Raw genomic sequence first — 15355 nt, 5'->3', positions numbered from 1 at the left:
GCGTTCCCCCGGCTGGCGGCGGCGTGCGTTCCCCGGTCTGGCGGCCTCGCCCTCGCGCTGCGTCTCTTAATGTATCTTGATTGCATGTTCGATCAATTTCAGACTGCAAATGTTGGTAGAAATATTTAGTTCTTCATCTTTGACTTAAGTTGTTTGTGTGTATATTTGAATAATAGTTGCAATAATAGACAGATCTAACTTCTATGTATTTAATTAGTATCTTATCATTTACAATGTTGTATTTTTGTCTGTTTTTTGTTGTTATACACCATCTAGTTGCCTGTGACTCCTAGTGACCCTGTGTACAATAGCTCTGAATCCTGCCCTATCCTGAGCCAATCTCAATGTCTGTGACACATTTACCCCCATTACCCCAGTTAATTAACCTCCTCTGTGGTCTTCCTTTCCTGCACTGTGCCTCCTCCCTTCCAAGAATGATATCCTTCTCCAAAGACTGGTCCCTTCTGACCACATGCCTAAGTATCTGAGATAGAGCTATAAAATACTTGCCTCTAAGGAGTAGCCTGGTTTCACCATCTCCAAGACAGACTTCTTAGTTCTTTTGGCAGTCCACTGTATGTTCAAGACTCTTTTCCAGCACCAGGACTCAAAGGTTTCTATTCTTCGTCTGTCATTCTTATTTATTGTCCAGCTCTCAGATGCATAACAATTGCCAAGGCCATGGTCTTAATCAGGTACACCTTAGGCTCTAGACTGACATCATTGCTCTTTAGCACTTTGGAGAGTACTGTGACAGCAAATTTCTCCAGTGTAATCCATCTTTTTGATTTCCTGACTCTGATGCCAAGAGTGTTGATTGTGGAGCCAAGCAAACGGATATTTTTAACAACCTCAATCTCTTTTTCATCCATCATAATGCTGTCAACTGAGTGAGTGGTGAGAATCTTTGTCTTCTTGATGTCAAGCTTGAGGATAGATTCCGAAATATTTTTTTTAATATGAAGACTACACCATTCCTCTTGAATTTGTCATTTCTGACATAATCGGTTATGTGATTGTCTAATTCAAAATGGCCAGTACCAGTCCACTTCAGTTCACTATTGCCTGGTATGTTGATCTGTGTGTTTCATTTTGTTTCTGACAATTGCCAATTTTTCTGAGTTCTTACATCGTACCATCCACATTCCAATTGATGCTTTTGGCCACTTCTCCTTATTTTTTGAGGGGACTCATCTTCTGTCATTATATTAATCTGTTTTCTTGTGCTACTAATAGAACTTTTAAAGCCCTGTTATTTCAGTAGTGGATGCCCAATCTTGCTTCTTAGTCTTAGGTATTGCTGAAACCTATCAACCATGAGTCACCACCATGGCTATTTGAAATACTGGTGACATAGCTCCCGAGATCATAGCAATATGCTTGTAGCCTTGGTGCAACAAACTAACAGAAAAGTTTTGCTTATAAGAGCAAACTACAAAACAAGCAAGCATAGATATAAAATGGCATGCTGTGTTATTCACCATTGCAAGAACATGGAAACAACCTAGACATCCAACCAAAAACAAATGGATTGAGAAGCTGTGGTACATCCACACAATGGAATACTATGCAGCACATAGGAGCAATTATTTTGTAAATTACTACCTAACTTGGGATAGCCTTGAGAGCATTATGCTGAGTGAACTAACTCAGTCTTATAAGAACAAATACTGTATAAAACCATTATTGTAGAATGAGTATGAGGATAAAAAGTGTTTGTGGGGAGGATAGAAATAGAGCCGTGAGGATGAATAGGGGGCTAAGGTATTTTTTTTTTTTTTTCAAGTCACTTTGTCTTTAATAAGTGTCATTCACTTATTGGGGCTAAGGTATTAATCATAAGATTGCACAATTTGATAGGTGGGTCAAGTGAAAGAAATGGGGATGATCTTTTGTAAATACCAATGTATTCAAACTTTGTAAATAAATCAGTATAAAATAAAAAAACCAACCAAAAACAAACAAACAAACCATTAAAACCCCCCCCCCACAGAAACCTGCACCCTGTGGACTGAGACAGTAAATCTGTGGTCTCAACATCAGACTAGAGTTGGGGTGCCCAGTTAGGTCAGAGTTTCTGCTCATCTGAGTGGTGACTCAAGTCCTGAGATGTGAACCAGGTTGTGAGTAATACCCCTTCTGGATGAAGATTTGCCTAAGTTTGAAGCACACAGCCTGGAACAGCTTCTGCTGGCTTCCAAGGATCCTAGGCATGTCTGCCTGGCTAGAGATACTGTATTAGCCAGTCCAGGGAATGGATGCAGGTAAGATGCCCAAAGATGGCTAGAGTAAAGAGACAATTACTGACTCAGTGTGACTCGTGTGAAAGGAACTGATGAACACCACAGTAACTTAATGACTGTTTGAAAAAGGTCATCTGTTAAGAAAGTGGGACCACCATCTGAACCATTCTGTTCCCACGTCATTGCATGGAGAAGGGCTGCACTGCATAATAAAACAGATGAGTGGGGAAAACAAATAGATGAAACATACCCTTGTGTAAAAAAGCCACGAAAGTGTCAGCATTTGACCGATGTATCACATTAAGTCTAGTCAAGCTTTCATACAGGCAGGAGTATGTAGCATAGAGACCACTTTTCTTCTTCTGGTCTTTAAAAATGTTTTTAGATGAACAGCTCTTTAGTAATGATGTCTGAGGAAATAATAGAGACTTCCTGGCCATAATTGCTATGTTTTAAAGGTTGGTTTTAGTTGCTACTGAGTTAATTCTTACTCCTGGCTTCCCTGTGAGCCTGGAGTAGGACTATCCATCAGGTTTGGGTTGTTTTTTTTAGGTGATAGAATTTTAGTCTAAGTTTTTGCTGTCTAATTGCACATGTGTTTTTTTTTTGTCCATCCAGCTTTTAATTTAATTTTATTATTATTACTATTAATTTTAATGAAAATTTACAGAGACTTTGGATTTCCGTTCATTCATCGCTGCACTTTTCTCCCTGCCCACCTCTCTTAACCCCCCCAGTTTGTTTTTCTCTTTGAAAAGTAAAAGAAAAATTCATTCATTGTTATACAATCCCTCCTCCCAAGCAGGTTTTAAAGGCTGTGACGTTTTAGAAGCCCTGTGCTCCAATGTACCACCAATGATTTCAAGCCATTAACTTTTTTTTTTTGCCATTAACATTTTGACTGATGGTTGGACACTTAGCCATTTATGCCACCCACAGATGTGTGTAAGTACAGCAACCTAATTAGTCATGTTTTATTCAGAAAAAAAGTGATGTAAATATCCAGGAAAATTTGAATAGATTTCCAAATTGGAATAGTTTTTCAAAGTAGCTGATCAAGCAAACAGCACAAATATGTTGTCTACACTGAGCAAATACACTGGATAATTGCTCAGTTTGGCCCTTATTTTGCTCAGGCAGCCTCAACTTTGAGAATTTCTTCTTGAATTGGTCTGATTTCTGGTCTGGACTTGTCTGGATGCCTGGCTCCTAAGTCTCAAAGACAGAAAGGCTGCTTCTTTATTTTTTGTGGAGATTTTGTAAATGTAGGGCTTTTATTATTTCACAAGGAAAGTGACTGAATAGAACTCCTGAGACATTTTAGTTTTTCAGTTTCAATTCTTGGTTTCGAGTGGCAGAGATTGCCTCTGAGTTGTAAAGGGATTTTATTTTGTAAGGATATTGCATAGCTCTCAGAACCAGTGGGAACCAGGGTGAACTAGACTCTAAAGTGAATAGGAGACAGCAGAAACAAATCGGAAGGATGTATCATCTCTGTGTTCAGCAATAAATCCAAACACAAAGATAGTAACTACACCTTTGTGGTCAAATCCACCTCCTCGTTCTGAAAGAAAGAGTTCATGTAATGAACCTGTTACAAAACCTGGGGGCTTTGACTTCACAGTGTTTGACAGTTTTCTAGTTAGCGTTGGTTGGAGTCCCTGGATGGTCCATATAGTTAAGCACCTGACGACTAGCTGGAAGGTTGGGGGTTTCAACTCACTAAGAGTTGTCTAGGAATATTCCAAAATGGAAAATTCCAAAACTACAATGGAGCAGTTTCTTGATGCTGTTATGTGCTGTCGAGTCAACTATGATTCATAGCAACCTTGTGGACAACAGCTCGAGAAATAGTAAGATGGGTGAGTTGTTGCTGCTGGAAGTTCGAGCACTCACAGTTCACAGTGATGGGTTGATTTTGGTGAGGAGATCCACTTTCCCCGATTGCCACAAATACTTTGGTCATAATATTACCGGCTACAGAAAATGTTGCACTCATGATGTCAATCAATCTTATTAAGGGTTTTCCTTCCTCTCTTTTACTGACCTTCTACCTTTATCAGTATGATGGGGTCCTCCCCAAAGGACTGGGTCCTTCCAACATCATGTTCAGAACGTGTGAGATGAAGGTCTATCATCCTTGACTCTAAAGAACACCATTAGTGCACTTCCTCCAAAGCACCTGATAGTCCATGGTGTATTAAATACTCTGCCAACGCCACAGTTTGAAGGTATTGACTCTTCTTTGGTCTTCTTTATGAATTAGTTTTCATTCATATCTTTAACACTATCTTTCTTTCAGTGAAAATGAACAATGATACTTCCCAATTACAGATTTTACCTATTTTTTTAATTTTATAGATCTTCTTACTATAAAATAATCACAGAACTAACTTACTGTCATGTTAATAACAGTTCTTATTGTCGAGATTATTGATAAGACTTGAATATAGGACATGGTTCAATTGTCTTCCCTGTAGTTCAAAACTCCTAGCAGTGCTGAGGGAGAAAAATGGAGAATCTCCTGTGCAATTTATATCTTCCTGGAAACCTATGGGAGGGTTCTGATATGAATTGGTTCTGACACGATGGCAATAAATTGACTTGAGTTTTGTGGAAACTATTTAAGGAAAGAGAGTTTCTCTGCAAACCCAAGGGCTGGACCTCTCTAGAAATTTGAATTCACCAGAAACTCCTCAGGAAATATATAGACAACCTCCTTCATGCAATTTACAGTCTCTGAAAGCCCACTAGAAGGTCAGCCTTGAGTCAGTTACAACTTCATAGTAATGTGAATGGAGATAGAACACGCTTCAGCCAATAGAAGATAACTAGAAATAATATAACATGTGGCTGACTGAATAGAGCACTGGGAGCTCAGGTGGACTAGTGGTAAGATGTTGTATTGCCAACCCTAAGGCATGCTGTTCAAGTCCACCAGCTGCTCTTCAGGAGAAAGATGGGTAGTCTGTTGTCCTACAATTTAAAGTCTCTGAAAACTCCCCAGAAGGTCAGCTATGAATCAGTTTGGACTCCATGACAAACAACAACAAATAAAGCACATATTGAGTTGATTTAGTCTCTTTTCCCTGTTACAAGAATGGCATAGCCTAGGTTGTTGTTGTTATGTGCCGTCGAGTTGTTTGCGACTCATAGCGACCCCTATGTACAACAGCTCTAAACCCTGCTCTATCCTGTGCCAATCTCATTGTCTCTGACACACCCATCCCGATTACCCCAGTCACCGAATCAATCCACCTCATAGAGGGTCTTCCCCTCCTGCGCTGTCCCTCCACTCTGCCCAGCATGATGTCCCTCTCCAAAGACCTGTCTCTCCTTACAACATGTCCAAAGTATGTCAGGTGAAGCCCCAGAATCCTTGCCTCCAAGGAGCAGCCTGGTTTAATCCTCTCTAGCATGAATCTATTTGTTTTCTTGGCAGTCCATGGTACATTCAGTACTCTTCTCCAGCACCACAGCTCAAAGGCGCCAATTCTCCTTCTATCCTCCCTAGTCATTGTCCAACTCTCTGATGCATAACAAGTGATTATAAAAACCATGGCCTGTATAAGGGGCATCTTAGTCTCTAGAGAGACACCATTGCTCTTGAGTACTTTAGAGAGGTCCCTAACCACAGACTTTCCCATCGCAATACGTTTTTTGATTTCCTGACTGCTGGTGCCAAGAGTGTTGACCGTGGAGCCGAGCAAACTGAAGCTGTGAACAATCTCAATCTCTTCACCATCCATCCTGATGCTACCGATTGATCCAGTGGTGAGAATATTTGTCTTCTGGACATTGAGCCTCAGTCCATATGGAAGGCTGCAGACTGCTATTTCACCCTGGAAAAAGGGTAAGAAAACATATAGATCAAAGTTATAAGTGATACAGAAGTAACATATATAAGGAATGAGAAATCAGTCTTTGTTGTAAACAACTCATATTTTGAGGAGATGTGTTGCTATATTGTACTGAATAAAAATTGCCAGAAAGATGCCGTGCTTTAATCATCTCATACACTTTGGGCATATATTTGTTAGGTGCTGTCACTGTAAGTATGACTTATGGTGACCCTATGAACAGTAGATATGAACCCTGTCCTATTCTGTGACACCCTCATTGTTTCAGACACACTCAAGTCCATTGCAGGAGTTACTGTGTCAATCCATTTGGTTGAATATCTTTCTCCTTTTTTATTTTTGACCTTATACCTTTCCAAGTATGATGTCCCTCTTTATGATATAGCTTCTCCTAACAATGTGTCCAAAGTAGGTAAGACTAAGGTTTGTCATCTTTATCTCCAAGCAGAACTTTGGCTACACTTTTCCCAAGGCATATCTGTTTGTTCTTTTGGCAGGCTATGAATATTCAACATTCGTCTCCAACAGCACAACTCAAAGGCATCAATTCTTCTTCTGTCTTTCTTATTCATTGTCCAGCTTTCAACCGCATAGCAAGTGACTGAAAAAACCATGGCCTGAATCAGGTGCACCTTAGTCTTCAAACAGACATCATTACTCATTTTCACTTGGAGATGTCCCTGACTTCAGACTCGCCCAATGCAGTGCATCTCCTGATCTCCTGACTGCTGGTACAACTGTGTTGTTTGTGGATCCAGGTAAGACGAAGTCGTTGACAGTTTTAATCTTTTATTATAATGTTGCCTATTGAAACAGTGGTGAGAATTTTTGTTTTCTTGATATTGAGATGTAATCCTATAGGCTGTAGTCTTTGGATTTCTGCACCAAGCAATTCACGTCCTCTTCACTTTCAGCAAGCAAGATTGTATCATCTACATAACACAGATTATCGATGAGTCTTCCTCCAATATTAATTCCACATTCTTCATAGAGTCCAACTTCTTGAATGATTTGTTCAGTATGCAGATTGAATAGGTTTGGAGAAAGGATGCAACCCTGATACCCACATTTCCCAATTTTAAACCGTGCTCTGTTCCCTTGCCCTGTTTGCACAATTCCTTGAACTTGTAGAAGTTTCACATGAGCTCAATCAAGTGCTCTGGAATTCCCATTCTTCTCAATGTTAGCCGTAATTTGTTATGACCCACACAGTCAAATGCCTTTGCACAGTCAGTAAAGCACAAACAAATAAGCATTCTTCTTTATTCTCTCCTTTCAGCCAGGATCCATCTGACATCAACAATATATCCCTGGTGCCATGGCCTCTTCTAAACGCAGCCTGAACGTCTGGAAGTTGTCAGTGTAGGGAATGTAGCAGTAGATAGTTTTGACAAAGTTTGGTGTAGAGACTGGAAAGTATTCGTTCTTGTTGTTGTTAAGGCTACTTATTTCTCTCAATGACATTTCTTTGTACCACTGCCAATACTTTGCTCATGGATCCCTGCCTTTCTTCTCTGAGTTTGAGTATTGTAATTCTTTCTTATAATACTGCTGTACTTACCCCCTCAGGAACAAAACATCTCAGGTAAACGCTTCAAGTGGAGAAAGACATATTTCATTTAGACTCGAACAGAACAATTTTAGTACAATTATAAAAAAATAAAATATTTATTCCCCCTTGGGCTAGTTAGCATTGAATTTAACAAAGTCATTGTGGTCTTGAGAGACTACATTGTGTTCGATGAGACTAACATTGCTCACAAACATTGGAGAGACTTCGTATTACTAATGACTGGGCTAGAATTTACCCTAAAGGGAAACATTGAGTAATTTTCCTCTTCTTTGGCTAGTAATCACATACAAAATCCCCGGGAAATGGCAATCTTTTAACATTGCTGTTACAAATGGGAAGAAGCTTGCAATTCAAATTCATTTAATTTCAATGACTATTTACTAAAACTTTAATATAGGGCTAATGGTTCAAGTAAGGCCATCACAACTTGAGAAAGGAAAAGTGGATTTTAAGAAAGTACAGGAACCTGACAGTCACCAAGGAATGTCGCTGGCTTTGAGCAATTAGGGTGTGGGAGTAAGAACAAAACTTCCGTTTGGCCTTGTCACTGGGACTCCTGCTCCTTGAGTGACACAAACATAATTATAATGCAATCTTGGGGAGGAAATTTCATTACAGTTCACTACGTAGCTATGCATGACAAACAGTAATAATAATGGTTTACAGCATTTAGCATCAACATACAGAATGAGTACAACTGTGCTCAGTTTTCAGGTCAAAATGTAAATGCTATCAACCCTCTGAATGGAGAAATAAAAATATTCTGGATTGAAACTGAGAAAGCGAAAGAAATGTGAAGGTAAATTTTGATTGCTAAAATCTACAGCTTACAAAGGTGGAGGAAAAGAAATATTTAAAAAAAACCCAACCCTTAGTGGAAAAGAACTATATTGTATTAACAATATAAACATAAAATAACTGTAGTAATTTCTGGGGCTGTTGCAGCACTAAAAAAACCCAGGTAACTATAAAGGAAAAATGAATTATTTTCTCACAGTTCTGGAAGGCAGGAGTTTGATCACGTGGATTCCTTTTCCTTCTTTAGACTCTGAAAAAGAAACTGTTCTGTACTTTTCTTCCAACTTCTGGTGACGTGAGGAAATATTTTTTTAATTATTATTGTTATTAATTTTCATGAAAATTTACAGAGACTTTTTATTTTCATTTATTCATTATTGCATTTTTCACCCTGCTCATCTCTCCCCACCAACACGCTCTTCTCTTTGAAAAGTAAAAGAAAAATTCTTTCCTTGTTAAACAATCCCTCCCCACAAGTCTGCTCCACTATGCAGCCTTCTTCTGGACTCCTGTCATGACAATAACACTTAATCATATTCATATATCCCTTGGCATTATCAACAAGTAAACTCGTCCTCAAACGGTTTTTTTCTCCTGAGTGTCTCTGCATCTTCTTGAACGTGTCAGACATCACTCTGATTGCATTAGGACCCACCTAATATTGCTATGACAATGTATCAATAAGAGAGCTCTGGGGGCCTAGTGGTAAGTAGTTGTTCTGCCAACCCAAAGGCATGTGGTTTGAATCTAACCACTTTCTCTGTGGGAGAAAGATGAGCAGTCTCCTCCTGTGTGATCTACTGCCTTTGAAAACCTGCTAGAGAGTCAACTATGAGTCAACTCCAACTCCACAGTACGCAACAAACAAGACCATATTAATAATATAAACTGGTAAGAATTTACAAATCCTATTGCCCATCAAAATCATGTTCACAAGTAATGAGGATTAGGACTTTGATAGAATTGAATTATAACCTGGTTTACCATTGTAAAAAGCTGTGCTACACTCTCTAAATCAGGTAATGTGAATTCACCAGCTGCTCCATGGGAGAAGGATGGGTAATCTCCTCCCAGGCAATTAACTGCCTCTGAAAACCTGCTAAAGGGTCAGCCGTGGGTTATGCTCAATTCAGCAACACTTAACAGCAATAAGAACAAAATAGATACGTAAGTCCTTAGGATTGCAGCTTTGGCATAATTTGGAAATATGATTTTTATTTCATTATGAGTGAAATGAAATGAAATCACTTAACTGGAAGTAGTAGGAAGTCTCACAGGAGGCCTACGGTAACACCCAGACACATACTGGGGTTTAGCCTGGGAGACTCAGAGTGTGATCTTCACTGGAGAGGATCTGAGATAAAGTGGAATAATTAGAGCCTGCTGAGTCATCATGTTAGAGGTTAATCAGAGGCCTCATCTGGTGGCCCTTTTCCAGGGGAGATAGAGATGACACAGGTGACCAAGACCAGAAACCTTCCAAGACCTTGTATGGCTGTTTTGATGTGGGAATCCCTGCAACCTGGAACATTATATCTGTATGTTTGCTTGTCCTTATGGTTTGTTCCTGTTAAGCATACAATTTTTCTTTTAAATTGAGATTTTAACCAAAGTTTATAGTGAGCTTGGATTTCCATTCATTCATTGTTGCACGTTTTCCTCCCTGCCCACCCTCACCTTATAGGTTCGCTTTTCTCTTTGGGGAAAAAAAAATTCTTTCATTGTTGTACAGTTCCCCACCCCCTTCTACCCACTTTGCTATGCAGCTCTTGTTCTGGACTCTTGTCATGAAAATAATACCTAATCATATATTCCTTGTAAGGATTTTCCCCCCTCATCTGTTTCATTATTTATCTCCTCTTTTTGTAGTTCCTCTCCCCCTCGACCCCAGCAACCCCCACGTCAGTCCGGTTTTATAACAGTGGCACTATGCATTATTTATAGTTTTGTGACTGAGATATTTCACTCAGCATAATGTCCTCCAGGGTCACCCATTTTGTATAATATTTCATGAGTTCCTTGTTTTTCAGTGCTTCATAGTATTCATTCCATTGTGTGAATATACCACAGCTTCTTTATCCATTCATTTGTTGATGGGCATTTGGGTTGTTTCCATCTCTTTGCTATAGTGAACAATACAGCAATAAATATGAATGGTTCATTCTTCAGGGTATCATTTATCTGTCAGTTTTTGTATTAAGGATGTGTCTTTACATATTGCTGCTCTTAACAGCTTAGATATGCATATGTTTGCTTTTTTATCATCCTTGTGCAGCACTTGTCTGTCAGATGCTGTACTAAAGCACAGCTCTCAGATGAAGACAGAGTAGGAAGAAGGATTAGGCATCCATTTCTGAAATAACAGGCCTTGGAAAACCCTATCAACAACAGAGCACACTTACATTATTAGATACAGTACTCGAGCCTGAGCTCTCTCATATTAGAAGACAAACACAAAAAATGAAGAAGAAGAATAGCAAACATCCACTAATAATTGAGAAGTGAAATATAAGTACAAATGTAGAAAAATGGGACATTATTAAAAAAGAAATGAAATACATAAACATTGACATATTAGATATTAGCAAGCTGAGAAGGATTGGCATGGGCCACTTTAAAGCAGACAATCATATGATCTACTCTGGTAGGAATGTAAAAGTGAAGAAAAATGATCCTTCATTCATAGTTAAAAAGACCACTTCTAGTTTACAATGTTGTGAGTGGCAGAATACTATCCATACACATACAAGGAAGATCTGTTAATACTGTTGTTGTTGATGATTGCCATCGAGTCAAGCATGACTCATAGTGACTCTGTGAACAAAAGACCTAATGCCTTTCTGTAACTATTGTCGTTTCTAAAGTTCATAGTTTCCAGAGGCATGTGGTTTAGGAAGTGGATGCCACTCCTGCTTCCAAACCTGTTTTACAACTGGGAGCTCCACCAAACACTGTCCACCTTGGGAAACCATTAGGTATTTGATACCCCAGTGGCACAAGGTTCAGCATCACAGCAAACTCAGGTTACTTCATACAGCACATTGACAAAGAGTGATGTACAAAGTAGATGAGTGTTCCTCCAGATATAACAGCACTGGTCTTATTTAGCAGTGGTTAAGTATCATCAAGTTGAATACAACTCGGAGTAAGCTTTCCACAAAATACCTGAGCTCTGTTCTGTAACTAACATCACTTCTGTACATTTATAGAGTTTTAGAGAGTTTGTAGAATTAATACTACTATTATTCAAATATATGCACCAGTTAAAGGCAAAGAAAATGAAGTTTTCCACTAACTTTTGCAATCTGAAATTGATCAAACAAGCAACCAAGATTCAATAATAACTAGTTACTGGAATTAAAAAGTTGGAAACAAGGAAGAAGGACCAGTAGTCAGCAAAAGTGGGCTTGGTAACAGAGTTAAGAGTGGAGGTTGAATAATAGAATTTTGTGTAACCAATGGTTTATTCACTGGAAATACCTTTTATGAAAAATGCAAATGACAACTATACACATAGACCTTACCTGCTGGTCTGCACAGGAATCAGATTGATTTTATCTATGAAAAGAATTGTTGGAGAAGCTCTTTATTAGCTGTGAAAACTAGGCCAGGTGTTGATTATATGGAGTAGACTATCAACTACTCATATGCACGTTTAAACCGAAGCTAAAGAAAATGAAAACAAATTCTCAAGAACAAAAGTATGACAAGGAATTTATTCCACCTGAATTTAAAACAAGAACAGGTTTGTGGCATTGAACACTAATGCACGAAGACCAGATTAGCTGTGGGATGATATCAAGGTTATCATCTATGAAGAAAGCAAAAGGTCATTACTAAGATAGAAGAGGAAGGAAAGACCAAAATGGATGTCAGAAGAGACTCTGTATATTGCACTAGAACACCAACAAACCAAAACAAGGGGAAGGAATGAGGAAGTTAAAGAATTACAAGATTTCAATGGACAGCTCATAAACAAAGTACTGTCAGGATATACAAAAAGAGCTGAAGTCAGAAAATCAAAAGGGAAGAACTCATTTGGAATTCCTCAAGCTAAAGAAACTGAAGAACAAATTCAAGCCTTGAGTTGCTTTGCTAAAAGATGCTGTCGACAAAATCTTGAATTCCCAGGAAGCATCCAAAGAAAATGGAAGGAATACGTGGAGTCACTGTACCAAAATTAATAGGCTGACACAGAACCATCTCAGGGACTAGCATATGATCCAGACCATGGGCAATAAAGGAAGAAGTTCAAGTTTCTCTGAGAAATTGGCTTAAAATAAGATCCCAGCAACTGATGAAATATCAGCTAACATATTTCAACAAACAGATGCAGCCCTGTATATGCACAGTTGCTTGTGCCAAGAAATCTGGAGGATAGCAACCTGGCCAACTGACTGGAAGACATTGATTCTCATTCCCTAAATTGGTGATCCAACAAAATGTGGCAATTATTGAATAATATTACTAATATCACATGCAAAGTCTTGCCAAAAATTGTCCAAAAGCAGCTAGAACACTACATTGACAAAACTACCAGAAATACAATCTGGATTTAGAAGAGGCCATGAACCAGGGCTATCAATCCTGATATCAGATGGATCTTAGCTGAAAGCAGAGAGTACCAGAAGGATGTCTGTTGGTGTTTCATCAACTGTGCAAAGGAATTTAAGGGTGTGGATCACAACAAATTGTGACTAACACTGAGAAGAACAGGAATCCTAGAATACTAGGTTGTGTTCTTGTGAGACCAACCTGTATCTAGATTAAAAAGCTGTTATTTGAACAGAGCAAGGGAACTACATTGTTCAAAATTAAGAAATGAGTGCATCAGGAATGTATCCTTTCTCCATACCTTTTCAATAAAAAAGAGGGTACTCAGGAGGTTGGACTTTAAGAGGAGGAATGTGGTATCAGGATAGGAGGAAGACTCATCAACAACATGCTTTAGGCAGATGACATAATTTTACTCATCAAAACTGAGGAGAAAGTGAAAATCCTGAAAATGGTAAAAAACATGAGCCTTCAATATGGAATGAATGTCAACATAAAGACAAAAAAGAACCTCACCACCAGGCCAAGAGGCAGCATCATGATAGGTGGAGAAAAGACTGAAGTTGTGATGATTTCATCTTGCTCAGATCCACAATCAACAACGTTGGCACCAGCCATGAGGAGATTGGAAGATTTTGGAAGAGTTTCATTGGGAAAATCTGCTGTCAAGGAACTTTCCAGAGTGTTAAAGAATGAAAAGGTACACCGGATCCAGGCCATGGTCTTCTCAATTGCTTTCTAGGCATCTGAGAACTGGATGATGCATAAGGATGACAGAAGAGTTGGTGTCTTTGAGTTGTGGTGCTGAAGAAGAGGACTGAGCACTCCATGGACTGCCAAGAGAACAAACAGGTTTGTCCTGGAGAGGGTGAAACCAGTTTGCTCCTTGGAGGCAAGGATTTTGATGCTCCGTCTTGCATACTTGGGGCATGTGGTTGGGAAGGGTCAGTCTTTAGAGAAGCACCTCGTGTTTGGTAGGGTGGAGGGTCAGAGCAGTAGAGGGAGACCCTGGAGAAAGATCCGTAGAAGATTGACACAGTGGATGTGGTAATATGGTCATGTGTGCCAGCGACCATGAGGTTGACTCAGGAAAGGTCAGAAATTCAGAGGTATAGGCTTGCTATGAGTTGTAGCTGACTTGAGGACCCATAACAACAACAACAGGAAGTCCAAGTCCCCAATCCTTTGGAATGATGACATAAAAAAAGGAAAACAGACAGGGGAAGATATAATAAAACACATTTCTATGTCAAGGAATGTCAAGAGAAGCCTGGGGTTATTGTTGTTATTTTTATTAGGTCCCATCAACAGCATGCTGATGACTCATAGGAACTGTAGGAATAACGTCTGGATTTTAGTATCTTCTCCTAGAGAGGAGAGAGTTAGGGCAGGTACGTTCTTGTCAAAGATCTGAATTTAGACTACTAGCCTCAAAGACCATTAAAAAGATAAAGAACTGATTTTTAAAGCCTCTATTTTTTGCTACTTATTATGACAACCATGGACAACTATGGAAGACTTCTAATTGCTTGTTTTAGGGGTAGGAAGGATATGAGGAAACACAAGTGTAGAATCTGTTGAGGGAATCATTTTTGCTCTTTTTTTCATGTTCTTTGACTAACACTGTTTTATTGATGGTGCCTATAATTTTTATGAAACAGAGTATTGCAACGAAAAAAGAAATGTAATGAAATGTCCAAGAAAATGAAGTTCAAAAACGAAAAGGGAAGGAGAAAAATGTAATATTACAAAATGTCCAAGGAGCTGGAGCTAGAATACAAAACGGAACAGAATGAATGCTCAGCATTCCTCAGGCTGAAAATACTGAAGAACAAATTCAAGCCTCGAGTTCCAATACTGAAGGACTTTAAGGGCAAAATCTTGAAAGATACAGGAAGAATTAAAAGAAGATGGAAAGAATATGCAGAATCACTGTGCCAGAAAGAATTAGTTCACAGTGAACCATTTCAAGAAGTAACATCCAACCACAAACAAATTATTATGGTGCATTCACACACACAATGGAATACTACGCAGCTCACAGGAGCAATAACTTTGTTAATTATTACCTAACTTGGGAGGGACTGGAGAACATTATGCTGAGTGAACTAACTCAGTCCCATAAGGATAAATATTGTCTAAAACTGTTATTGTAGAATGAGTATAAGGATCCAGGAGGGGTGGGAGAGGCTGGAAGCAGAGGAATGTGGATGTACAGGGGGAAGAGGGGATTAATCATTGGGTTATACAATTTGATGGGAGGGGTGAGGGAAATGGAAATAATTTGTTCAAATTTGTATTTGAATTTTGTAAATAAACTAGTAGAA

This window comes from Elephantulus edwardii, unplaced genomic scaffold (assembly GCF_000299155.1).
Source record: "Elephantulus edwardii isolate Elephantulus edwardi_28Jun2011 unplaced genomic scaffold, EleEdw1.0 scaffold00027, whole genome shotgun sequence".
Classification (NCBI taxonomy): Eukaryota; Metazoa; Chordata; class Mammalia; order Macroscelidea; family Macroscelididae; genus Elephantulus; species Elephantulus edwardii.
This window is presented reverse-complemented; position numbering follows the sequence as displayed.